The 24,896-nt window shown below is 38.3% G+C and overlaps 1 pseudogene; it reads left to right on the top strand.

Annotated features, from left to right (window-relative positions):
- LOC129504004 (protein disulfide-isomerase A3-like) overlaps nucleotides 1-24,896 on the top strand; it is a 119,465-nt pseudogene that overhangs the window by 83,155 nt on the left and 11,414 nt on the right.

The following is a 24,896-nucleotide window of genomic DNA, read 5'->3' as shown; positions in this document are numbered from 1 at the left end:
CTCACTTGGTCATGGTGAGTAATCCTCTTGGATCCTATTGGGCTAGTGTCTTGGTGAGAATTTTTGCATTCATGTTCATCAGGGGTATTGGTTTGTAATTCTCCTTTTTGACGGGGTCTTTGTCTGGCTTTGGGATTGAGGTAATGCTGGCCTCATAGAATGAGTTTGGAAGTATTCCCTCCATTTCTAGCCTTTCAAATAACTTTAATGGAATAGGTATTATTTCTTTTTAAATGTTTGGTAGAATTCCCTTGGGAAGCCTGGTGCTGTAGTTTGTGTCTTGGGAGGTTATTGATGATAGCTTCAATTTCCTCACTGGTTATTGGCCTTTTTAGGTTTTCTTCTTTCTAAGATTGTATTTATTTATTTATGAGAGACACAGAGACAATGGCAGAGGGAGAATCAGGCTCCATGCAGGGAGCCCAAAGTGGGACTCGATCCCCAGACCACAGGATAACTCCCTGAGCTGAAGTCCGATGTTCAACTGCTGAGTCACTCAGGTGTCCCTGTTCATGTTTTCTATTTCTTCCTGTTCCAGTTTTGATAATTTGTAGGTTTCCAGAAATACATCCATTTCTTCCAGATTGCCTAATATTTTTGGCATATAGTTGCTCATAATACGTTTTTAAAATCGTTTGTATTTCCTTGATATTGGTGTGATCTCTCCTCTGTAGTTTCTGATTTTATTGAGTCTTTTTTCTTTTCTAATTAATAACCTGGCTTGAGGTTTATCTATTTTCTTAATTCTTTCGAAGAACCAACTCCTGGTTTTGTTGATCTGTTCAGTAGTTCTTCTGGTCTCTATTTCATTGAGTTCTTCTCTAATCTTTATTCTTTCTCTTCCTCTGCTGGTTTAGGCTTTATTTGCTGTTCTATATCCAGTTCCTTTAGGTGAAAGGGCGGCTTGTGTATTTTAGTTTTTTTTCCAATTTTTTTGAGGTAGAATTGTATTGCAATATATTTCCCTCTTAGGACTGCTTTTGCTGTATCCCAAAGAATTTTAATGGTTGTACTGTCATTTTCATTAGTTTCTATGAATCTTTTTTAATTCTTCTCTAATTTCCTGGTTGACCCATTCATCTTTTAGTAGATGCTCTTTATCCTCCAAATATTTGAGTATCTTCCAAATTTCTTCTTGTGATTGAATTCTAGTTTCAAAGCATCGTGGTCTGAAAATATGCAGGTGACAATCCCGATCTTTTGGTATTGGCTGAGACCTGATTTGTGACCCAGTATGTGGTCTATTCTGGAGAAAGTTCCATGTGCACTTAAGAAGTATGTGTATTCAGTTGCATTCAGGTGTAAAGTTCTGTAAATATCTGTGAAATCCATCTGGTCTCGTGTATCATTCAATGCCCTTGTTTCTTTGGTCATGTTCTGCTTAGAAGATTTTTTTTTTTTTTCTGAGAGTGCTGTGTTGAAGTCTCCTACTATTAATGTACTATTATCTATGTATCTCTTTATTTTGGTTATTAACTGATTGATAAACTTGGCAGCTCCCACATCAGAGGCATAAATATTCATGATTGTTAGTTCTTGTTGTTGGATAAACCCTTTAAGTATGATACTGTGTCCCTCTTCATTTCTTACTGCAGTCATTGGTATAAACTTGAATTTATCTGATATTAGGATTGCTACCCCAGCTTTCATTTGAAGAACATTTGAATGGTAAATGTTCCCCACTCCCTCATTTCTCATTTTCAGATTGGAGATGTCCTTAGGTCTAAAATGAGTCTATATATACAGTATATATGAGTATATATATACAGTCTACAAGATATATATATATATATACACACAGCCTTTTTATATATGAGTATATATATACAGTCTACAAGATATATATATATATACACACAGCCTTTTTATATAGTATATATACAGTCTACAGATATATATATATATACACACAGCCTTTTTATCAAGAGACATATATATATATATATATATATATATACAGACTTTTATATACAGCCTTTTTTATCCAGTCCAATACCCCTGCGTCTTTTGATGAGATCATTTAGCCCATTTACGTTCAGAGTAACTATTGAAAGATATTAATTTAGTACCATTGTAGTACCTATTCAGTTCCTGTTTCTGTGGATTGTTTCTTTAGGCTCCTGCCTTGTCCTACAGGGTCTCCCTTAATGTTTCTTGCAGACCCTGTTTGGTGGTTACATATTCTTTCAGTTTCTGTCTATCCTGGAAGCTCTTTATCTCTCCTTCTATTCTGAATGATAGCCTTGTTGGATAAAGTATTCTTGGCTGCATATTTTTCTTGTTTAGTATCCTGAATATATTATGCAGCCCTTACTGGATTTCCAGATCTCTGTGGATAGGTTGGCTGTTAATCTGATATTTCTCCCCATATAAGTTAAGAATTTCTTGTCTTGAGCTAGTTAAAAAATTTTCTCTTTATTTTTGAAATTTGCGAGCTTCACTATTATAAGTTGGGGTGTTGATCGATATTTGTTGATTTTTGGAGGGGATCCTCTCTAACTCTTGGATCTGAATGCCTGGTTCCTTCCCCAAATTAGAGAAGGTCTCAGTTATGATTTATTTAAATATACCTTGTGGTTCTCTCTCTCTCTCTTCTGAGAACCCCATAATATGAATATTATTCCTTCTCAAGCTATCACTTATTTTCCTAAGCCTTTCCTCATGGGTTCTTGTTTTTCTCTTTTTTCCTCAGCTTCCTTCCTTTTCATCAACTTGTCTTCTATGTCACTCACTCTCTTTTCCACCTCATTAACCCTAGCTTTTGGAACATGCAGTTTAGACTGCATCTAAGTTAAAGTATTTTCATTTTGGCTTGATTAGATCTCAGTTCTGCAGTAAGAGAATCTCTAGTGTCCTTATGCTTTTCTCCAGAGCCACCAGTAATTTTATAATTGTACTTCTGAATTATATCTCTGACATGCTACTTAAATCCATATCAAGTAGATCTGCAGCAGAGAGTATTACTTCCGGGTCCTTCTTTTGTAGTGGATTCTTTCTCCTAGCCATTTTGCCCAGAGCAAGATGGCTGTGTCTTCCTCTGCTCCTTTCTGGCAGGTGCTTTCCTTGATAGGCAAGGTATCCCACCCCACCTCATCTCTGGATGTTCTCAATAGATATTTTCTCATAGAAGACATACAAATGGCCACTCTATTTGTGGAAAAAGTGCTCAACATCAGGTAAACACAAATCAAAACCACAGTAAGATATCACCTCATACTGTTAGAATAAGTATCATCAAAGACAAGATACAACAAATATTGGTGAAGATAGGAAGCAAAGGGTAAACTGGTGCACTCTTTGAGAATTAGTACAGCCACTATGTGTTTTTTAAATATTTTATTTAAATTCAATTTGCCAGGATACCTGGGTGGCTCAGTGGTTGAGCATCTTCCCTCAGCTCAGGATGTGATCTCAGGGTCCTAATTGAGTCTCACATTGGGCTCCCTGTGGGAAGCCTGCCTCTCCCTCTGCCCATGTCTCTGTCTCTTTCTGTATCTCTTATGAATAAATCAAATCAATTAATTAATTAAAATTCAATTTGACAATATAGTATAACACCTCATGCTCATCTCATTAGAGATATCACACAATCTGGCCACTTTACTTGTAGATATATAAAAGAATATAAAATCATGATCTCAAAGAAATATCTACTCTTCCATGTTTATTGCCCCGTTATTCACAATAAACAAGACCATGGAAACTATTTCTATCTACGGATGAATGGATAATGAAAATCTGCTCTATATACACAATGGAATATTATTCAGCCATAAAAAGAAAGGAATCCTATCATTTGGGACAAATGACTGAACCTTGAAGGCATTATGCTAAATGAAGTAAGTCAGACAAAGACAAATACTGTATATTCTCACTTACATGTGGGATATAAAGACACTGAACTCACAGAAACAAAGTGTAGTATGGTGATTATCAAAAGCTGAGAGGGGTGGGAAAATGGTAAGACATTGGTCAAAGAAGAGAAACTTTCAAAGATGAATTTAAATTCCAGTAATTTAAGGTACATCGTGGCCACTATAGTTAACAATGCTATATTTTATACTCAAAAGTTGCTATGGTAGTAAGGTTTTAATATTTTCACCATAACAACAAGGAGATGGTAATCATGTGAGCAGAAGTATGTGTTAATTATCCTTAATGTGGCAAACTTTCAGCAATATATACATGTATCAAATCTTCACATTGTACATCTAAAACTTACACAGTGTCATTCCTCAATTATATCTCAATAAAGCCGTCTGGGAAGCTTCTTCAGCTCCTTCTTACTGATGTGTTTTGAGGTGAGTCTGTTCACTAGATTAATAGCTACATACTATATACTGGAGGCTGTGTTAATATGCTTGGTAGAAACATCACATCATACATACAGGTACAATTGTGGCTATCATTTGACTAAGTTTATGGTAGACCACTGTCATTTTCCAAAAGTGATCTTTGTTTGCAGAAGCCATACAAACTAATTGAATGTGATTATATTGGAGAATACTATTGTAGCATCCCTTAAAGTTTTAAATCTTTAGTAGTGGCTTTAATATCCCCAATTCTTATAGCATACATTATGATTTCTGATTTACTACCATTGCTGAGGGAGGAGGGTGTCACAAAGGGCCATTTCACGGACTTGATCCTTACTATCATCATGGCTCTTATTCCATATTATCATGGAACTAAAATGAAGTTCTGCCAGCTACTAAATATATTTCCCCAATTATACACATGGAGAACAGGGAAATGATAACAGGAAGGGTCTGAAGAAAGCCCAAATCCCTTGGGAATTGACTTGGCCTATAATTCTACTTATAAGTGGCCTCAGTAGGGCTCTTACTAGCTGGAGGAGTCTGATGGCAATTTCTTTCTCTGGTACCAATGATATACCGGAACCTATAGCAAAAATTCTTAAAAAAAAAAAAAGTATTGACATTCTTTTTTCTCTAGTACAACTTTAGTCAGATATATTATCACAGGTTTCTTTCAGAAAGAATTTGGGTAGTATTTAGTACAACACTTTTGGTGGCATTGTCAAATCCTTTATCTGATCACCACTTCAGTGGATAGCTCAGGGTCTGTCTTCCACTGAGGGCCACAGTTTTCCATGAGAGCTATCATGTGCCTTCTAGGAAGTAGCTTCCTTTCAATGGGGGTATTGACCTAGTGTCTCATTGCATGCCATAATCTATTGGCCATCACCACGGATCCCAGGGATAAGACATTCTCATTGTCACTTTACCTCTCTGTATATTTCAGTAATTCAAAACACATCAACCTGTGTTTCCTCTATGCATAAATGAATGAACTACTAAAATGAATGAACTTTCTCCTCACTTTCCTAGGGAACTCTTCCATCCTATTTTGATTCCCAACTTCCTAGCCCTTCCTCTTCAACTCTCCTGATATACAACTCTCTATAGCTTTTATATACTATAATGTTATGTCATAAAATGTAGTCATTTGTTTACGGCCCCCATGCCCACCACTAGAACATGAGCTCGACAAGATCTTCATGTTTTGCACCCTGCTATAGCCTTTGGGCTTAGGAAAGTTTCTGGTACATAGTAGACATTCCATAAATATTTAATAAATTGATGATGAATAATACCTAAAACCCACTTAAAGCAGTATCTGACATGTGCTCAGAGCTCAAAAAATTGTAGTCTTTGTTACTATTACTTGCTCTATGGCTTTGTTTAATCACTCTGTGTGATTTTCTAATTTGATGTCTGCCTAATGAATTATCTGTCCCATATGATTGTTGTAGGGGGTCTGTGAGATAGTATGTGGAGGTGACTAATAGTATATATATATGTGTGTGTGTATATACTAGTAATGTATATATATATAGTATATAGTATATATATACAGTATATATATAGTATATATACTATCAATATATATTGATTATAGTTATATCAATATAACTATAAAAGTTATAAAAGTAACTTTTATCTTTTTTGCTATTTGATAAGTATTTTATCTACTTTTTTATCTATTTGATAAGTATTAAATTCTGTATGATGAGTTTACTTACATTGAGAGAAACTTATTCTATTTAATGTAATTGGGGCTGTATGAATTCACAGATTTTTTTTCCTTTCAACGTTACCTTCCTCGTTTATTATTCATTACTCACTAAACGCATCCACCATGGCTTAGCTTCAAGGTCCTGTTTATAAATGGCACATGAAAACCACACACATTTTCTCACATGTACACATAAGCATTTCTGCACAAATAAAGATCATTTTTAAATGTAAGAGGCGGACCCAAATCTTCAAAGAATGTTAATTATTCTGGGAAAACACTCAAGCCAACTCTCTTGGATAAGGAATGCTCCTGTTGGCTATGAGACACCCACGTTGATAGTCTTAGGACCTGGTCAAAGTGCTGACTCATGCATATGGCCTCCATTGGCTATATCATCTTCAAGTGAAAGAAGTACTTGATTGGACTTGTTTAATGCAAAGGAAGGATTTCTTTGCAATGGTTAAAAGTTTTATTTATTTTTTACTACTGAAAATGAAATTTCCTGCAATTATTCCAGTTGGTGTTCAAAATAAAACACAACCTCAGTCAGATGTCAGTCAACCGCAGGTAAATTCTGTCTCAGCCACTTGCAGAATGATGCTATGATTCCACTGAGCTTCAGCCTCAGTTTTGTCATCTGTAAAATGAATGTTAATACTTCATAAGGCCATTGTGAAAATAAAATTAAAGGAAGATAACCAGTGTGTACTATTTGACTCATACTAGTAATTCGAGAAATTTGGTCATAATTGGCGCGCAGTTTTGGGGGCACAAGGTGGGGTTACATTGTTATAAGCCCATTTCCAATTAGGGTGTGCCCAGCGACTTGACTGGGGAGGGGAGCGCCCTAAGCAATAAGCAGGTCATGTGGGGGTCATACAGGAGGTGGCAGGTGCAGCACAAAATGGAGTTAGTCCTGCTCTGCTTGTCCAGGGGTAGGGGATTTTGTTAAATTTCCTGGGTCCCACACTTTCAAAGTACCATCATTATCTTCATCTTACAGCTATTGGTATGTATGGAGAGCTGACAACTTGCTCAAAGACCACAGGTCATGTACCTTAGGCGGGAGGTATATTATGGCTAACCAATATCTCACAGAGATGGGGATGACATTTCAGAGAAGCCGAGTAATTTATACACAGCCCCTCAGTTCATAATAGTGAAGCAGCCTGAGTCTGGGACAGACAGCCACCATTCCCTGCTGTCCTGTTTGATCAGTGAGCTTAAATAAACAAAAGGAAGCAAAAGAAAATGACTCATTCTTAGAAATCACTTTTAGATGAAACACTATTGTTTTTCATCATAAAGCAATTCACTGACTCCTGGGACTTTTGGCCATTCTGCTGGGGACAGGAAATGAAACTGATGCCTTTGTCTCCCTTATTGTGAGAAGGAACCCCATCACACACACACACACACACACACACACACACACACACACACACACACTGTGGTACTTAGCCTCATGCTTGTACCCAGTTGCAAAGCAGAGATAGACACCTAATTAGTTTTCTACATCTCAACTGAGATATTTATTGAAGTGGAAAACAAAAACCATCAGGAACACACACACACTATATTAGAAGTAATTTGATTTAGAAATATTTTTCTTTGAAAGCTTTCTATATAATACCCCTATATTCTATGTAATAAAAGTAGAAAGGGAGATATTTCCAATTAGACACTTGAAAACATCTTACTCATACATTATTTTGCTGAATTTCCAGCAATAAATTCCACAGAAGCCAAATATGTGGATTGGGAGCAAAGTGCTTGTTTCCAGTGAGAAAGAGACAAACCACATAAACATAATTTCCTTGTGAGATAATCTCTGAGGAAAGGTAGTCTTTATCGATATATGTTTGCTGCAGTAATTGTCCCACTGAATACTATAAAGGCATTTTATCAGCTTTTTATGTTTCTGTCAAACTCAAACATGGGTTGAGTTTTCTTATCCCCCTCCACACCCCGTGATAAAATCTTGCTACTTTGTTTCAACTGTCCGTGTTTAACTATCTTCTTCACTAGAGTGTGAATATCATGAGGCCAGAGGCTTTGCATTAGTTAGTTACCTTTGTGTCCTCAGTGTCTTGCCTAGAGCCTGGGAATGCAGCAAGGGGGAGCCCACATTTAATAAATCACAACTACAGAGAGTTTACTGTGCAGGGACCAAGAGAAGGAGAATAAGGAAGAGTGATAAAAATAACTAGGAGACAGGCCTTCTGCTTGCAAGAAACTCACAGCCTATTTCAGTGCTTCTCAACTATTCTTTTTTTTTTTTTAAGATTTTCTTTATTGGGGGTGGGGTGCAGAGAGAGAGACTCACAGACTCCTGGATGATCATGAAGCCCAACAAAGGGTTCGATCTCATGGCCCTGAGATCATGACCTGAGCTGAAATCACAAGTTGGTCACTTAAACTGAGCCACGAGGACCCCGGGTGATTCTCAACTACTCTTATCCCTTTTTCTCTAACCAAGATTTTAATTGACATAATTTCTACAATTATGTAGAAATTTCTACTATGAAACAATAAATATTTTCTACATATGAAGCTATAGCAAAATATCGACTCTCTTATTAGACACCACTTACAGAAGTGCCATATCACCTCTGTAATATTGATTTCCCTTGAGGAGGGGTGTTTCTTCACTGATTGAGAACAACTGGTACTGAGTGAATAAATAAAAAAATCTTTTAAAAATCTTCAAAAACTCTTTTTTTTTTGAATAATCATGGGAGTAATCTCTCTCACACAGAGAGAGGCAGAGACACAGGCAGAGGGAGAAGCAGGAAACATGATGCAAGACTTGACCCCAGGACCCTGGGATCATGACCTGAGCCGATGCTCAACCACTGAGCCACACAGGTGTCCCTAAAATCATAATCCTTATAACATTTATGCCTAGTTGTTTCAAACCATTGGTAAAAACTGATTCTGCATTGTTTAGTGTGTGCTATACAAGGTTATGCAAGTTTTATGATCCAATTAATGGTCATATATGAAGCAAATGTCTTTTATGCATTATTGTCACAGATTTTTTTGTGTATTTTTTATTGAAGTTTGATTTGCCAACATATAGTGTAACACCCAGTGCTCATCCCATCAAGTGTCCCCCTCAGTGCCCATTATCCAGTCATCCCATCCCCCCCACCTCCCTTTCCACCACCCCTTGTTGGTTTCCCTGAGTTAGGAGTCTCTTATGTTCTGTCTCCCTCTCTGATATTTCCCACTCATTTTCTCTCCTTTGCCTTTATTCCCTTTCACTACTTTTTATATTCCCCGTCTGAATGAAACCATATGTTTGTCCTTCTCCAATTGTATTGTCACAGATTTAATTAACATGTTTAATCAATACAACATACAATTTCATGATATTGCAGAGGCTTGCACAAAGCTGGCAAGTCCCTCTCCCTCTTTTTGCTGCTCTGATTTTTGTCATCATAAGGGAGTGACTCCACTTGAAAATAAGGATGCTACCTCTACTCTCCATTTCTGAAAGCCTCCACTATAATCACAGTGCTTATCAAGAAGCTAAAGCCAATGGTGATGCCTTTAGCTTTATCTCAGCTTCATTTTGTTCTTAAAGAATAAAAAGACAAATCAATTCCTCCTCAGCTTCATAAGTCTCTTTTGTACATCTCCCCCACTCTTCTTTGGAAATCTATTTTCCTATTGGTCTTTCAGACTCATTTCTTTATGGTGCAGTTCTTGGCCATTAAAAAACAAAACCAAACAAAAACAAGGTGGAGTATTTTCTAATATGAAGCTAGTTTATTTGTGCTTTTCCAACTACAAAAGCTTCCCATCTGTTGGTTGATTCACAGTAATAGCAAATTTCACCAACTGGATAGTTGTATCAGGCATGCAATTTTAGTAAAAGTTGTGGAATTTGGAAATTACTCCTGAAATAGCTGAAAGACCAAATGAAATATCCCAGAAATGTAGTAGCTTCTGGCAACTGTATTCATTCATGCTGCATTCATTTCCTGAACACATGTGCTAGACTCTGAACTGGGCTCCATGGGTGAGGAAATACAGTCTAAGGTTGAGCTCTGCCTTCCAGAAGGTTACAGCCAATTGAAAAAAGACTTGTGTACAGATTCCTGCAGTTCTAGAAGTGACAGATTCAAAGTCCAAGCAGTAAATACTGCAGGGGTTTAAATGTGAGAAAGTTTAATAAACTGTGAATTGAAAAAAGAAATTATATCACCTGCACCCTCTGTGCCCAGAAATTAATGACTTTATGAATCGGGGACTGGTCAACCAGCTTTAAACACTTTCCATTTGTCCCCATAGTACATACTCCAGCATTAATTCCTCATGGATTGGGGGTTCCTTTTATTTTCTTAGAATATATATGGGCAGGTCATAATCCTGGGTCCTGGGATCAAGCCCCACATTGGGCTCCTTGCTTATTAGGGAGTCTGCTTCTCCCTCTGCCCCTCTTCTTGCTTGTACTCTCTCTGTCTCATTCTCTCTCTCTCTCTCTCTCTCTCTCTCAAAGAAATAAATAAAATCTTTAAAATAAAAAAAATAATAAAAAACAATATAGCTGGGCAACATTAGTTTTAATCTTTTATTTTGTCCTTTGAGCATATATTCACATATGAGCATTTGGAAAGATAGTTTGTAGTACATGAACAAAACTTGAAATAAATGAGAAAAAATTGGTACCTCTGCCACTGAGGACTAGTAATCATTCTCCATGATTTCCAGACATGGACAGATTTCCAGTTGCAGAAGTTTTCCAATGTTTTCCCCAAAGGAGATGGAGTCTACATTTGGCATTCTGAACACATTTGCCCATAGAAGCAATATATTATCAGGGTTAACTTTCAGAACTGGATAACAAAACATGCTTATCTTCTTTTCCTTCTCTCCCATCTTTTGGTTAGATTGATAGAGAACCTGGTCATCATGCTTGTTCAATGTCATCCTGCCCATTCTAGTCACAGATCCCTGGTCAATGAGTCCACATCTGACAGGTTGGTTCAATCAAATCTTGGTCAGGAAACCTTCTTCTGCACCTCTTGTCCACAAGATATATTGGCTCTCCTAGGTGAAGGATCCAATCACTGTTGTAACTAGAATTTCTTTTGAGTTTGATATAGAACATTTCAAATAAAGTGGAATTTTTTTTTTTTTGAGGGGAAAGAACACTAGATTCTTCCATCCTTTGCTTAGGAATCTAGGTGAAATCTGATGATATGAGTTCTTCCTAAACCCCAAGTCATGGCAATAATTTTTGCCAGATGTAAGAAACTCAATATTTGTAAGATAATAAGGTCAATAAAATTATATTCTTAATGGAAGGGGAACTCAAAATCAAGAAAGCCAATAACTATATGACCTCAAGTATGAATAGGAACAGAGGAATGGAACCATAATTCACAGCATTGAAGAATGTTCTCACTTCCCAGATGTTCAGATGTTCTGATGGTTAAATCTAGTCTTCTGCTGCCTTTTATAGTTAGGCAGCTGGGCTCAGGGTAGCAGAAAGACATGGAATCTATTAGTTTAATAATAACACCTGCAGATAATTTCCATCTGCATGATGTACATAGCTCTTTGAGTCAAAATGACCTCAAAAGAATTGCTTATTTATTTTTGTTCATAGTCTCATCTTCTTCCAATGTTATGGTAATTCCAGTCGCTAACCCAGAAAACAAGGAGTAACCTTTGTCCAAAGCAATGAATCTAGTTGATCTCTCTTACTAATTGTTGCATCTGTTTCCTTCTACTACCACCTCCCTTATCTTATCAAGCCTCTATGTTGTTGTGGTAAACTTTTAATTTGTCCCTCTCTGTTTTTGTTGTTATTGCTGTTGTGCACATTCTCTGGAACCTCCAACAAAGTGATTTTTGGCATCAATGAAATCAAAATTGTATTTTAACTCACAGAGTTCTTATAATCTAAGAGTATATGAAGTCTACAGACTCATCTCCTCCACACTTGTCTCCCTGCCTCCCTGGCCATTTATCTCCACCAAACTCTGAGTTCCAGTCTACAACCTTGTTCAATGTTACATGGCAAATGAGGTGTAGAGCTTGGACACAAACTTGGTTCTGATGACTCCAGGACTCCTTATTGCTTCCTTCACTTGTTTGCGAATTACTGGGAATTTTGCTATTAGGGTTGCCTCATTCCCCAGGGATTGTTTTCCAGGGGCTTCTCTTTGCCTCTCTCTTCTGTGTCTCAACCTTTTACTTGAAGAAGACACCTCGGAGTGCCTCTCCTAAGTCATTCCTTCAAGGCAAGGCTATTTTATATTGCTCACTGAAGTATAAATTGGTACTCCCCACCATTCACCCCATGTCATCTTCTAGTGAGAGCACTTGTCATTACAATCACCTTAATAGCATTAAAAACCAGTCAGGCCATCGTATTCTTTAAACGAGTGCAATTTATGCTATAGCTGAAATAAAAATTAAAATAGTCAATTATCTTAATGAGTTTCAGGTAGGGGGAAGAAAGGCATTGGAAAGGGCATGTCAAGGTGCTGTGGATGATGGAAACCAGACAAGTACTGCCTAACTGTGGTATCAGAGAGAGCCACTGTGTGTGAATATCTGGAGCAGAACAAACAGCGGTCCTACCAGGTAGTGCCTGAATTAATTGTCAGTGAAAGTAGTATGGGGGAGTGTATGCGGGGTATATTGGGAAATTGAACACAGCATTAAAAGCTGCATCATCAGAGGAAGAGGAACTATTTGAAGGAGACAAAAGTAAGGAAGAAGCTGTAGATGTGAGGATGAATGAGGTGGTGCATACACATCCTGGTAAGGTCAGGCATCATTCAATGGCTATGGGTGCATCCTCTACACAATTTCAAGTTCAGAAGGAGACTTAGAAGTCATCTTAGCCCCTCTATCCCATGCTGACCACCTGTCTCAGAGATGTAACCCACCTTCTGTTTAAACACCCCAGGGCATAGGAAGTCCGGTTCTTTAATTTTTAAGGAGAACTTTTAGAGAGTTTGGTTATTTTATCTCCTAACCCTAACCCAAAATATTCATATAGTTATTGCAAGCCAGCTGACAAGTTCTGTTATCTACTTTAGGGAAAAATATAAAAGGCCAGAAATTAAAATAAGGAATATATTCACTCTTCTATATGTCATCTTCAAAATGCGGACTTGAAAGTAATCAGGTTCCTCAAAAGCGGGTACATATCTCTGCACCAGGGGCACATCCCAAGATGGCATAGGGCACCCAAAGCCACATGAGTAATCTTCCCAATGCAATGCTTTCATTGAATGAGATGCTGGATGAAGACTTTTTTTTTTAATTTTTAATTTTAAAAAGTTGGTGCTATGCATGCATCACCTAATTGGATAAAAATTTCATGTTGGTGAATATGGATTTTATGAAAGCTGGGTGAGCAGAAAACTTGTATGTGCAATAAATGATTGGAAAATTTAGGTTGTGGTCTTTTCTGTTGTAACTATTTTCCTGAAGGTAAGTAATTTTATTTTTTAATTAAAACAGGCATAAATATATTATTGATATATTATTTAATAAAAGGAATATTTTACACATATACTAGAATAAAAAGTCTTAATATAGTGTTTCAAATGTTTCTCAGACCTCTTTAAGTTATATCCAGAGACTCCTTCCATTGTAATGCATAGAGAAGTTGGAGAGGCACAGAAGTGATCCATCCCTAGTTCCCCCAGCTCAGTATAGCTTTCCAATTCCAAATTTCCTATGATAATAAAGTTGACTTGTTTTTGTTACAAAAATCGACATTCTAGTTACTTCCAGTTTAGCAAGCGCAGTAAGTAAAAATCAGAGTCAAGGTCATGTTGCTGATAAAATTGAGCTCTCTGCTTTTTCTAATTAATATTGTATTTTCACATGCATCTAAAAATTCTCAGTAAACAATATTTCTAATAGCTACATATTATTCTGTTAGAAATTTATACCATAATGTATTTAATAATCCTTTTATTGTTGAGAATTTAAGTTGCCTCAAGATATTCTCTGTTATAAACAATTTTTATAATAATTTTTAAAATACATATTTGTTATTTTATATTACATTTTGAGGTATTGCATACTTATTTCCATGGAACATAAAACAAAAATAAAAAGAAAATGGAAACAAAATGCCTCTATGTTAAGGGTATATAAATGATTTTCATGGGTTTCCCTTTGATACAAATGCATGTTCCCATGTAAAGGATCCTTGGAAAGCAATCAGGTTTGGTTAATTATGAGTCCCCCATAGTGGGTAATATTCAGATAACTGCTTAGCATCATGTTGCCTGGAAAGGCAGTTTTTGTCAGAAGTGTGGGCAATCTTTGGGCGGTGGGAGGAGGCTACTGTGCATACTCTAAGCTTGATATTTGGCAGCTCTGAAGACCAAAACAACCTCATGCTTGATAATTCACTAAAAAAATCCCACAGAACTTACTGAAAGCTATAACCCTCACAGTTTCTGTTTAGTAAAGTAAAAGGATACAAATCAAAATTAGACAAAGAAAGACTTACATGGAACAGAGTCTGGAATTAGTGTGTGACTCTGACCAACAGAAATAAATCAATGTTAATTTGGTTACCAGAAGAGTCAAATAGGCTGCTTTGCATATGCTCAAAATAATTAGAATATGTTGTCTTCATCTTCAAGGACCTCCTAGAAACAGAAGAAAGTTTTTGAGAAGGAAAACATCTCAGAGAAAAGAGATAAATACAGTAAGAGGTATTATTAGCACTAAAGATGCTCATGAGAAGTAAGAGGTACAGATGAGGGGTGACTAGCGCAGTTAACAGGTAAGGGGACCAGAAGACTTCACCTAGAAAGTGGACAGTCATAAAGAATTAGTCAGGATTAGATAGGTAGATAGATAGATACATAAATAGAGCTTGAAACAAAAAAAAAATTCTGAAAGAGCACATTGCATGTCTACACATGCACAATCCCATAAACGAAATAGTGTTTGTTAAAAATAATCACAGATAAGAACACCTAACTAACCTTTACTGAACATACAGTTATTGAACACATAATTGTATGTGTAGAAAAACAACATTTTTTTCTAATTTTTTATCAACTGCAATTGGATAATAATCACACTGGATATGACTAATGCAAGGTTCATACCCCTCAACGCTGAAGTTTGACAGTACCCAAACCAGTATCTGCCCTATTCAACAACACATTTCAATTGAACACACACTGAGATGTCAGGATGATATCAAATTACTACAAAAAGTTGTAAATGCTTCTTCTTAATTTCTTCACCTTTTCTAGAGCAGTAACTTACAAAACCGCACAAAGCCCCTTCACGGATGTGTGACCTGTGCAGTTGCACAGGACACATGTTTCTGAGGGCCACAAACTTATTTAAGTGTTCCGTCATCCCTAACTTGAAATTCTTAATAATTGTTGAATAAGGGGCCTCTCATTGTCATTTGCACTGAGCAAACTATGTAGCTGGTTCTGTCCACACACACTTTGAATAGAACTGTATGAGCACATTGGATTCTCACAAACATCTATGAGATAGTTACTATTATTATCTTCATTTTTAGGAGCAGAATGTGAGGCACAAGGTGGTTGAGATAAATACAGCGGGTAAGTAGATACGTAGGTAGATCTGAAACCAGGCAGTCTGGCTTTAAAGCCCAGATTCTTAACCACATGCAAAATAAGGGAAGTTTGGGGAATTACTAAATATACAGTGTTGCCAAAGTGGAGGAAGAAAAAGGGGGAAAAATCTCTTTAACAAATAAAAAGAGTTTTCCCTTCACAAGGAATAATGGTGCTATTTTGAAGACATAGGCATGTGGGCAGTGGAGCTGTACTATTTCATCACTTGGTGATGATAGCAAGAATGGAGACTGACTGCACTGTGCATTTTTTTCTCTTTTGCATTCCCAAAAGCTGAAATTCCTGTCTATCTGAAATGCAGTTCTGCTGGAGATGTGAGTGTTCCAGAAGTTTTTCTTCCAGCCTCTCTTGCATGAGAGCACAGGGAGGCAGGCGATCAAGGTTCAATGAGACAGATGCATGTGCCACTGCATCAGACAAGGAGCTGGTGACATAGAGGAGCAGCTACCATAGAGGAGCCTCTCTGGTGACTAAGGATGGTGTCAAGGTCATGAGTGAGGACTGTGCCCACGTCCAGTGCAGGCTCAGCAGTGCCTTTGATGATGATCTACTTTCAGTGATGAGGGCAGTCATGTCCCTCACTCACACAGTGAGTTGGGTTGTGGGTAGTGGTCTGACCTGTTGGTGCATCTCGATTCTCACTTATTTACAAGTCAGGTTTTTCACCTTTACTATTCTGTCTGACATCCATTCACTAATTTCTGCTTTTGCTTATACCAGTCCTAATGTGTGTCTTACAAATAGGAGCTCTCCCTAAGACAAAGCCTGAATGCAAAGATGATATAGATCTTGACATTTCAAAGCCAATTACAGCCCCAGAATAGTGAGGTTGGACATGAAAGAAAGAATTCCAGAAACACCATAAAAAAGTGGAATTAAGATGAGGTTAATTATTCATTTTAAAATTAAATATTAATAATCAAGATTAATAACAATCTTACATTTATGGAATGCATTTCCTACTTGAAGAAACTCCAAGAGCCATTTGAATTTATAAGCCGAGGTAATATATAGAACATTAAATCATTAATTCAAACATGAAATTCATGACACATATACATCTTTAACTAGCAAGAAAAAAAGATCATGGGAGCCTAATTAGCATCCATCATTAACAGAGTTTCAGGGAGGCATAGGTCAGTCAGTTGGTCAGTTCTCTCTACAAATGCCTTTGTGGTATGCAATTCTTTGGCTCTTAGTCCTGGGTTCCCAGAAACCTCTTTCACATGGCTTTCCTTCTTCTGACATATGTTCACGACCCAGACTGATGCCTGCCAGACACTGACTCAATAATTGGGACTGTAGGGATAGAGGGCTCAGGAAGGGGATATGCCTGGTTCTATAATGATGACTCACAAATCCTGAGGTGAAGAAGTTCAAGTAAGGGAAAACCCAAAGAAAACATATATGATGTCACACATATGGTTTTCTTGTGCAGGAGTGTGGGCAGGGGTAGCAGCCTGGGTCACCAAACCTCTGGGAACAGTGTGGGTATTGTAATACCCATGACTTCTAGCACGGGCTGTCCTTGTAGCCTTTCCCCTACCCAGAAGTAAACAAAAGTATAACAATAGCTACCACCTATTCAGTGCTTATCAAGTGCACACAATGCGTATATGCCTATACTCTCAGCAATCGGGCACTTATAGATATTGATATTGTATTCATCAAGGTGGGGCAGGAAAGTAATGGCCTAGGACCTGTGGAACCTACTAGAGCTTTGTGAACAGTGATGTACAGATGGTGTGGGTGAGGCTAAAGGAACCCATGAGTGAGGGTGAAGCATGCAGGCTCTGGGACTGGCTGTGGGGGAAAAGCCCTCATCCCTGACATGAAGGGGCAAAGGGGAAAGGATCATTGTTGTGACTGAGCAAGGGCTTACCACTGTTAAGGGGACTCTCAGGCAGGAACTAAAGCCATAAAGAAATGCAGTCACTGCTAAGACTCCACAGGCAGGAAAGGGAGTGGGTGACATTCTACAATGTCCCTCTTTTCCTTCTCTGAGCTGCCCTGCCATGGCCTCCCCAGCATGTAGTCCACAGGGTCAGCCTTCCAGTACCTGAAGCGGAGCAGAGAAGGTGTGAACATGGATGGAGGTGGGGAGACAGGGCATATAGAACCACCAGCATAGCAATCCTTGTAACATATAGGAAACTCAAGTTCAAAGTGATTTTTGCAAATCATGTAGCTCTCTGGTGGCAGAGCTGGGTTTTGAACTAATATGACACATTGACTTTCTGTGCCCACCAGGCCTCCACCTCTATATACCTCTCCCAAAGCTCCTCAGGCTTTCCCACCTAAGCACCCTGAAAGTCTGAGGCAATTGAAAATAAACTCAGGTTGACCATGGGCCCTAATCACAGCCCACTCCAAATGGGAAATATATTTGAAGTCTCATTTTGTCTTAGATATTGATGAAATTCTGTTATCTGTGTAAGTGGTAGGGGGATATAGGTGTGTGTGTGTGTGTGTGTGTAAGTTTATTTTAGGTAAGAATCACATTATTAATTTCCTGTTAAATTTTGAGTATATGAAGGCAGGCCATATTCGCCTGTTACTTTATACTTTCCAAGGCATATGGACAGAGAGGTGCCCGGTATAAGCTGTCCTTGGTTGATGAAGCATGGTAGCATTTTCCACCCTTCCATAGCATACAAGACTTTGAAGTATCAAAATGACAGCTACAGAGACTCAGCACTGAAGCTCTGCTTTTGACCCTGGGTGTGAATCCAGAGTGTTTACTCAGGATTGATTATTCTTTAACAGCAATTCTTACAGACCTAGTAACACAGTTTTAAGAGCGAACTAGGAAGTAGTGAAGGTAGAGGAAGCAGGAAGAAGCCAGGCCAGAGCAACCATAGTGGCAAGTATGAGAAATGGCACAAGGCTAGGCTGGCCTTTCCAACTGAAGCAAGGGCTGTGGGACACTAGTCCCTTCCTTGGACCAGGACTGAGGTTTATACTGGCCCTATGGAAAGAAATGCCCAAAGTATAAGGCAAGCAGAATAGAGTTCTGTGTCTGAAGGGTCTTGGGTTCATGGCATCTAAGAAATACAAACCATTCCCGCATCCACCATCATCTATTAGGAATATGTTACACATTTGCATTTTAATAGGCATTTTATATGCTTTCTCCTTTGGTCCTCATTATCAATGCTTTTCTTTTAAAAATATTCTAAGTGTACAGATGAACACCAAATCTCAAAGAGATGAAGAAGTAACTTGCAAGGTCAAACAGTTTTAAATTAGATGACTCTGAGTCCCAAGCCCACACTGGATTATACTAGCCCTGTGCTGCCTAGATTCAATCCCTAACCCCAGAGACAAGACCCAGGTGGGATGTGCCACCATGAAGGAGAAGACCACGGGCCTTCCTAGAGTTGGTGTCAGAAGTTCGTGGCAAGTTGGGGCTTGCATCTCAACATAGTGAGAATAGTGAACAGCAGTGGCCACTATCATATTCTGTGATTTTGCCATACAACTGTGTCATCTTTCAGTTAAGATCAAGGATTTCAATCACACAGACCTGGGCTCATGCCCAGTCTTGATAAACAGACATGCCAAAGGAACTTTGCCAAGTTACTAAACTTCTCTAAACAACTGTTTTCCCATCTGTAAAAAGGAACCGACAGTTTTCTTTTTTATGTAATGGTTGTGAGGAGCCAGTGAAATCATGCATGGAAAACATTTTGTCCAGCACCTGGAACCAAGTTTCCAGATACTAAAGCCTTGTAGCATACACACACTTGTTAACTTGCTATCAGGAGTTACTGTAATCTATGTCTATATCAAGAAGTTTTGATGGACTTGTATTTAGGAGAACCAAAGAGGAATTCCAGTTTGGAAGAGATTAGGAATTCCCAAATTACAGTGGGCAGAAGCACTTCCTCAGAAATGTGGCCAAATCCCTGGGTTTGGGGACCAGAACAGAAGAAAATAGGCTGGCTGGATGCTGGGTACTACCCTGTGTGGGCTTGCCCACCACTTCCAACCTCTTATTTTTCAGGTTCTCAGCCTTGGCTATTCATCACTGTAGTCACTGAGAATGTTCAGCATGCTGGGGCCTCAGCCATGAGATTCTGTGTTTTAATTGGTCTTCATGTAATTAAATGCTCAGGTCAGCCTGAGCGTCAGGAGCTGTTGAAACTGCTGATGGTGATTCAACTAAGCATCTGCTTAGGTATCAGATGAGCATGTCTGCCTCGTCCTTCTCAACCACTCAGGGTATCTGTTCTGAAATCACACTGAACGTGCCCACTTTTCTTCCAGTCTTGTACTTATTCCTGGGCTCTCCATGGTATCAGACCTTTTAGTCCACTTCTCTCGTATCATCCTTTCTAGTTTGTAATAGAAAGTGACTGTCCCAGCTTAGGTACTTATGTGGTCATATTTGCTTTGACTCCTGGTCTCTATCTGCTCTGGGCATCTCAGTGATCATCGAGTAGGAGCAGACCTCATACTCTATACCCATGCAGACCTGTTCTGTTCATTAATGGATACTCTAAGACCCTAAAAGTCACAAATGGGGTTCTCATTACTTTTTTAGTCCCAGCCCTGAATTAAGGCAGTAGGAACAGTCTCAAGGCATGTGGGGACACAAGATAATTTGGAAAGTTAAATTGGAAAATATTTGATTGACTGAGTACACTCAAATGACAAAACCATGGAATTTTTTATGGTAAATATGATGACCGTGTGCATTGAACAGTTAATTGTGATTTCTTCCTCTAATCCCTACCATCTTGGCTGGATTCAACTTTACCTTGGAGGAGCAATTATTCAGCAAAAATGAGTTAAGATACTATTTTCACTTTCTTGTATGTATATATTGCTCCAGACCCTAGCAGTCCATAATATTAGGGTGAAGAGTGAAAGCACCTTCAAGAAACATAGTGTTTTTTATATACTGAGTGCTCAGTAAACATATCACTGCTACTGGTTACTGAGCTACCCAATCACTTGGATGGATGGATGGTGGGGCATTTCTTCTTTTCTTCTTCTTCTTCTTCTCTTTCTTTCTTTCTTCTTTTTTTTTTGGCATTCCTAATATTATTGTGTAAGCCAGATCTTGTGTGCATGACCTTCTGAAGAGGGAAAGTGTGTTGAAGTAGAAGCAAAAACAAAACACCACTGTCAACTGCAACACCATAAACTCTCCCTCAGGACCGATCAACTTTTTCAGACCAGGAAAAGTATGACTCCCCCGGGGATAAGTGTTACCTGAAATACTTTGGATTCTGTTGCCCTGAACATCATCACATTTTTTTTTTCTTTTTAGCCATCACCCTCCTGTAAAGGCAGAGATAGTAGAGATTAGGGGATAAGGAAAGAGCAGATCATTTCATCAGAATTTAAAAACATCCTCTATGCTTTCTGTTTAAAGTGATTTACCAGGTCTTGTGCTTTACTAGGGAGCAAGGTCTCAAATGGTTTTGCATTAGTCTTCCTTCTTGTTATCTACTATACAGACTTGACTGGAGGAGTAGCAGAAAAGGTGATCATTTTCCTACAGCAAACACTCAACCACTCCAAGCTATCCAAATGCAAAGAGAGTTTTGAATGTGACCTTATGGGAAATGAAGAAAAGTCAGCTTAACGCCAACTGAAATGTCTTGTTCCTTTCCTCCAGCCCTTTTGTTTATTTCCTTTCCCCTTTGGAACTTTCCGTAAGTCGCTGTGGCAATTCCTTGTGCAGTTTCATGACTTTTGCTTAGAATCTATGCAATGAAAGGCCACTTCTGTAATTTAAAAACAAAACCAAATTGCTTTGTGGGTCACAGAGATCCCTCTGGAACAGAGAGCCTGAACTGGTGTGGACCTGCAGGACTGAACTTTGCCCAGCAAAGAGAAGGCAGCCCCCTTTCAGGAGTGATGAATACCACGGTGGCTCCCAGATGGGATTTCCATACTTCTGCTTCCATACTTCAGGGAACTGGCTTCCTTCTTGGCTAAGCTACAGCAGCTCTCATAGTGACAAATGGACAAGAGAAGAAGGCTCACCACGCTCTGAGAACGTGCTTTGAATATACCAGCTCACTCTTGTGACCCAGGGTCTCTGTGCCAGCTCTTCCTCTCCCCAGAATACTGCCCTCCAGGCTGTATTCTGTTGCTGCGTTCTAGCACAGAGGCCTCCTTGTAAATGCCTTCTCTTCCACCTAATCTAAATTTCTTACTCCAAGACCCAATATTCTCTAATACACACCCTAAAGTTATACTCGTCCTAACAGCACTAAACAAAGTTACCTTTCATTGTATATTAGTTTCCTTGTTGATTGTCATTTACTTTCCACTCAAATACCAGGTTACTGAGAGTAGAGACAGGGACATCTTCGCAGTTCTATTTCCAGCACCTAGAACAGGGCCTGACACAGAGTAATTACCTTCCAAGAGTAAACCAGAGTAGGTAGTTGGGAAGAGTAGAGACAGTGTGATTAGTTGGGGGGTGGAAAAACCTCAGTTTGAATCCAAATTCACATGATAGCTATTTGATCTTGAGTAGAATATTTAAATTCTCTGGACTTCAGGGCTTCCATCTGGGAAAAGATCACTTGCTTCTGGGGTCTGGAACTCCTGTAGAAGGGAATAGAATCACCAGAGCAATGTTTGTGACTAATCTTCTCTTCTGGCTTCTGTGTATCTACAAGCTTATAGATTGCTACTGAATTCAGAAGATGTATTATCACAAAACCAGCTGGTGCCTTGGTGTTGCAAATTAGATGATTATATACAAAATCATTCTAACAGAATACCTGATGAGTTGGCACTTAATGGTTATTATTTTCTTTATTACATAAAATGTACCATTTTCCTGACTTGTTCTAGACAACACAGACAACCAACCAACAGCTAAATAAGAACTGCTGTGTTTATACTTTGGAGGACATGGTAAAGCGTAAAGGGAATCCAGATGAAAAAGGTGGAAAATAAACCCTGATATTATAAGGAGTGGCAGGAAGACAATGGACAAGGGAGAGAAGCTGTGCAGTCAGATTTCTTGGAGAAAACAATGGTAATAAAAATAAACTGTGTCCATCGCAAACTGTAACCCAGCATATGCCAACTCCACCATTTTCACTGTACCAATATCACACTGGAAAATTATATATGTTATGATTAGAAAGAACTTCATGAGATCATCTAGCCCAAGCTCTATAAAGACAGCATTGAAGCTAAAGAAAAATAGAATTTAGTCACAGACTACAGCTGAATCCTTGATGTGCTACTTACTGCCTTGATCTCTTTGGACTAGCTACTCAACTTATCTGAATCCCAGTTTTATCATCTTCAAATTATTGATAATAACACCTAACCTAAGGATTAATGTCAAGATTAAATGAGATATTTTGGGAAAATACATGTAGCACAAGGTCTCCCTTCTTTTCCTTGTCTGTCAGTCAGAAAGTCAATGAAAGTTTATTAAGTTCTCAGGATTTGACAAGACAATGAAAGATAATGAAAATATAAATAGTCTAGTTGTTAGATAAATAGACTAGTCTATTTTGCAATAATGATCTGTAAGATCCTTGAATAAGTGGGGCATTGATGATGATTTGTTATTTTGCAATAAGGATCTGTAAGATCTGTAAGGATCTGTAAGGATCTGTAAGATCGCAAAATAACAAATCGTCATCAAAATGTAACCAAATACCAATACAGATTAAGAATACAGGTGTCAAACAGAGGAATGTGCCCCAGAAGCAAAGTTAAGTCTGTTTAGATTTTCCTGTAACTGTCTGTGTGATTCTTCAAATATAGGAAATTGGGTATAACAGATAATTCACACCAACATGTTTGGAGTCCACCTAGGATTGGATATGCCATCATGCTTATAACAGTAAGAATACCTTGTCTAATATTGAGGGTAAAGGTTTACCCTTGTTTTCTAAAGTCAGGACAATCTATGAATAGTGGCACCTTCAAGTGAAGAATTTTAAATACTGAAAGAGAAAACAGTGAGAAATACAGGCTATTTCTGCTCAGTTTACCATCATCTGATTAAATTCTATTCTGCCAAAGAAAATTTATTGCAGTTTCCTAGATGCTTTTAGACTATAGATTCACTGTTTCATAACCTCTGAGGAGATCTTCCCAATCTTATCTTATTTTTGTGATCTTTAATATCCAGGATCTAGTAGTTCTAATTTATATTCTTGGCCTCAAGAAAAAGCTACAATTTTTTTTTCATTCTCAAATTCCTTTCTCTCTATGTTAGTACAGTGATGTGAATGAACATGTCTAGGAGGCACTTGATTCTTCAACTTGGGAACCTCTGTGAAGGACCTTCAAAGCAATATGTTGCCCAGATTCAAGGAAAATACATTTCATAGACTTTATGCTGGATTGGATAATGTTTCCCAAACATCACTTCCACTGTGAATCTCAGAATGTAAACTTATTTGGAATCTTTGCAGATGTAGTTAAGTTAAAGTGAGGTCATACTGGATTAGAGTGGGCCCTAATACAATGACTTACAAGAAGGAAAAGCAGAGGCATATAAACTTAGAGGAGTATACCATGTGAAGTTGGAGATAGAGATTGGATTAATGTGTTTACAAGTTAAATAAAAGCAAAGATTGCAGAAACAACCAGAGAAGATAGCAAAAACAATGAAGGATTCTTTCCAAAAGCCTACAGAAGAAGCACAGCTCTGTCAATATTATGATTTTGGACTTTGAGGCTCCAGAATTGTGAAAGAATTAATTACTGCGCCTCTAAGCCATAAAGTGTATGGTACAGAAAACTAACAGTTATCTGTAGGATGAGAGGGAGTAATATATAGACAACTAGGCTTTGAAGGGTGGTGATGCTTTTGCTAATACATTTTTAAAGGATTTTATTTATTTTGAGAAAAGGAGAGAGAGGAACATGCAACTGGGAGGAGAGGTAGGGGCAGAGGGAGAGAGATAATCTCAAGCAGACTCCCCACTGAGCATGGAGCTCAACCTCACAACTCTGAGATCATGACCTGAGCTGAAATCAAGAGTCGATGCTTAACCAACTGAGCCACCCATGCTCCACTTTTGTTAAAACTTTTTATTTCAGGGGACAAAATGACATAGAAATATAGAAGAAGGGACATTGGGTGGCTCAGTGGTTGAGCGTCTGCCTTTGGCTCAGGGCATGATCCCAGTGTACTGAGATCAAGTACCATATCAGGCTTTCTGCTTGGAGCCTGCTTCTCCCTCTGCCTGTGTCTCTGCCTCTCTCCATGTCTCTCATGTATAAAGAAATAAAATC

The sequence above is a fragment of the Nyctereutes procyonoides genome, unplaced genomic scaffold, assembly GCF_905146905.1.
Source record: "Nyctereutes procyonoides isolate TBG_1078 unplaced genomic scaffold, NYPRO_anot_genome, whole genome shotgun sequence".
Lineage (NCBI taxonomy): Eukaryota > Metazoa > Chordata > Mammalia > Carnivora > Canidae > Nyctereutes > Nyctereutes procyonoides.
Note: the sequence above shows the minus strand (reverse complement) of the source record. Positions and strands in the feature narration are given on the sequence as shown.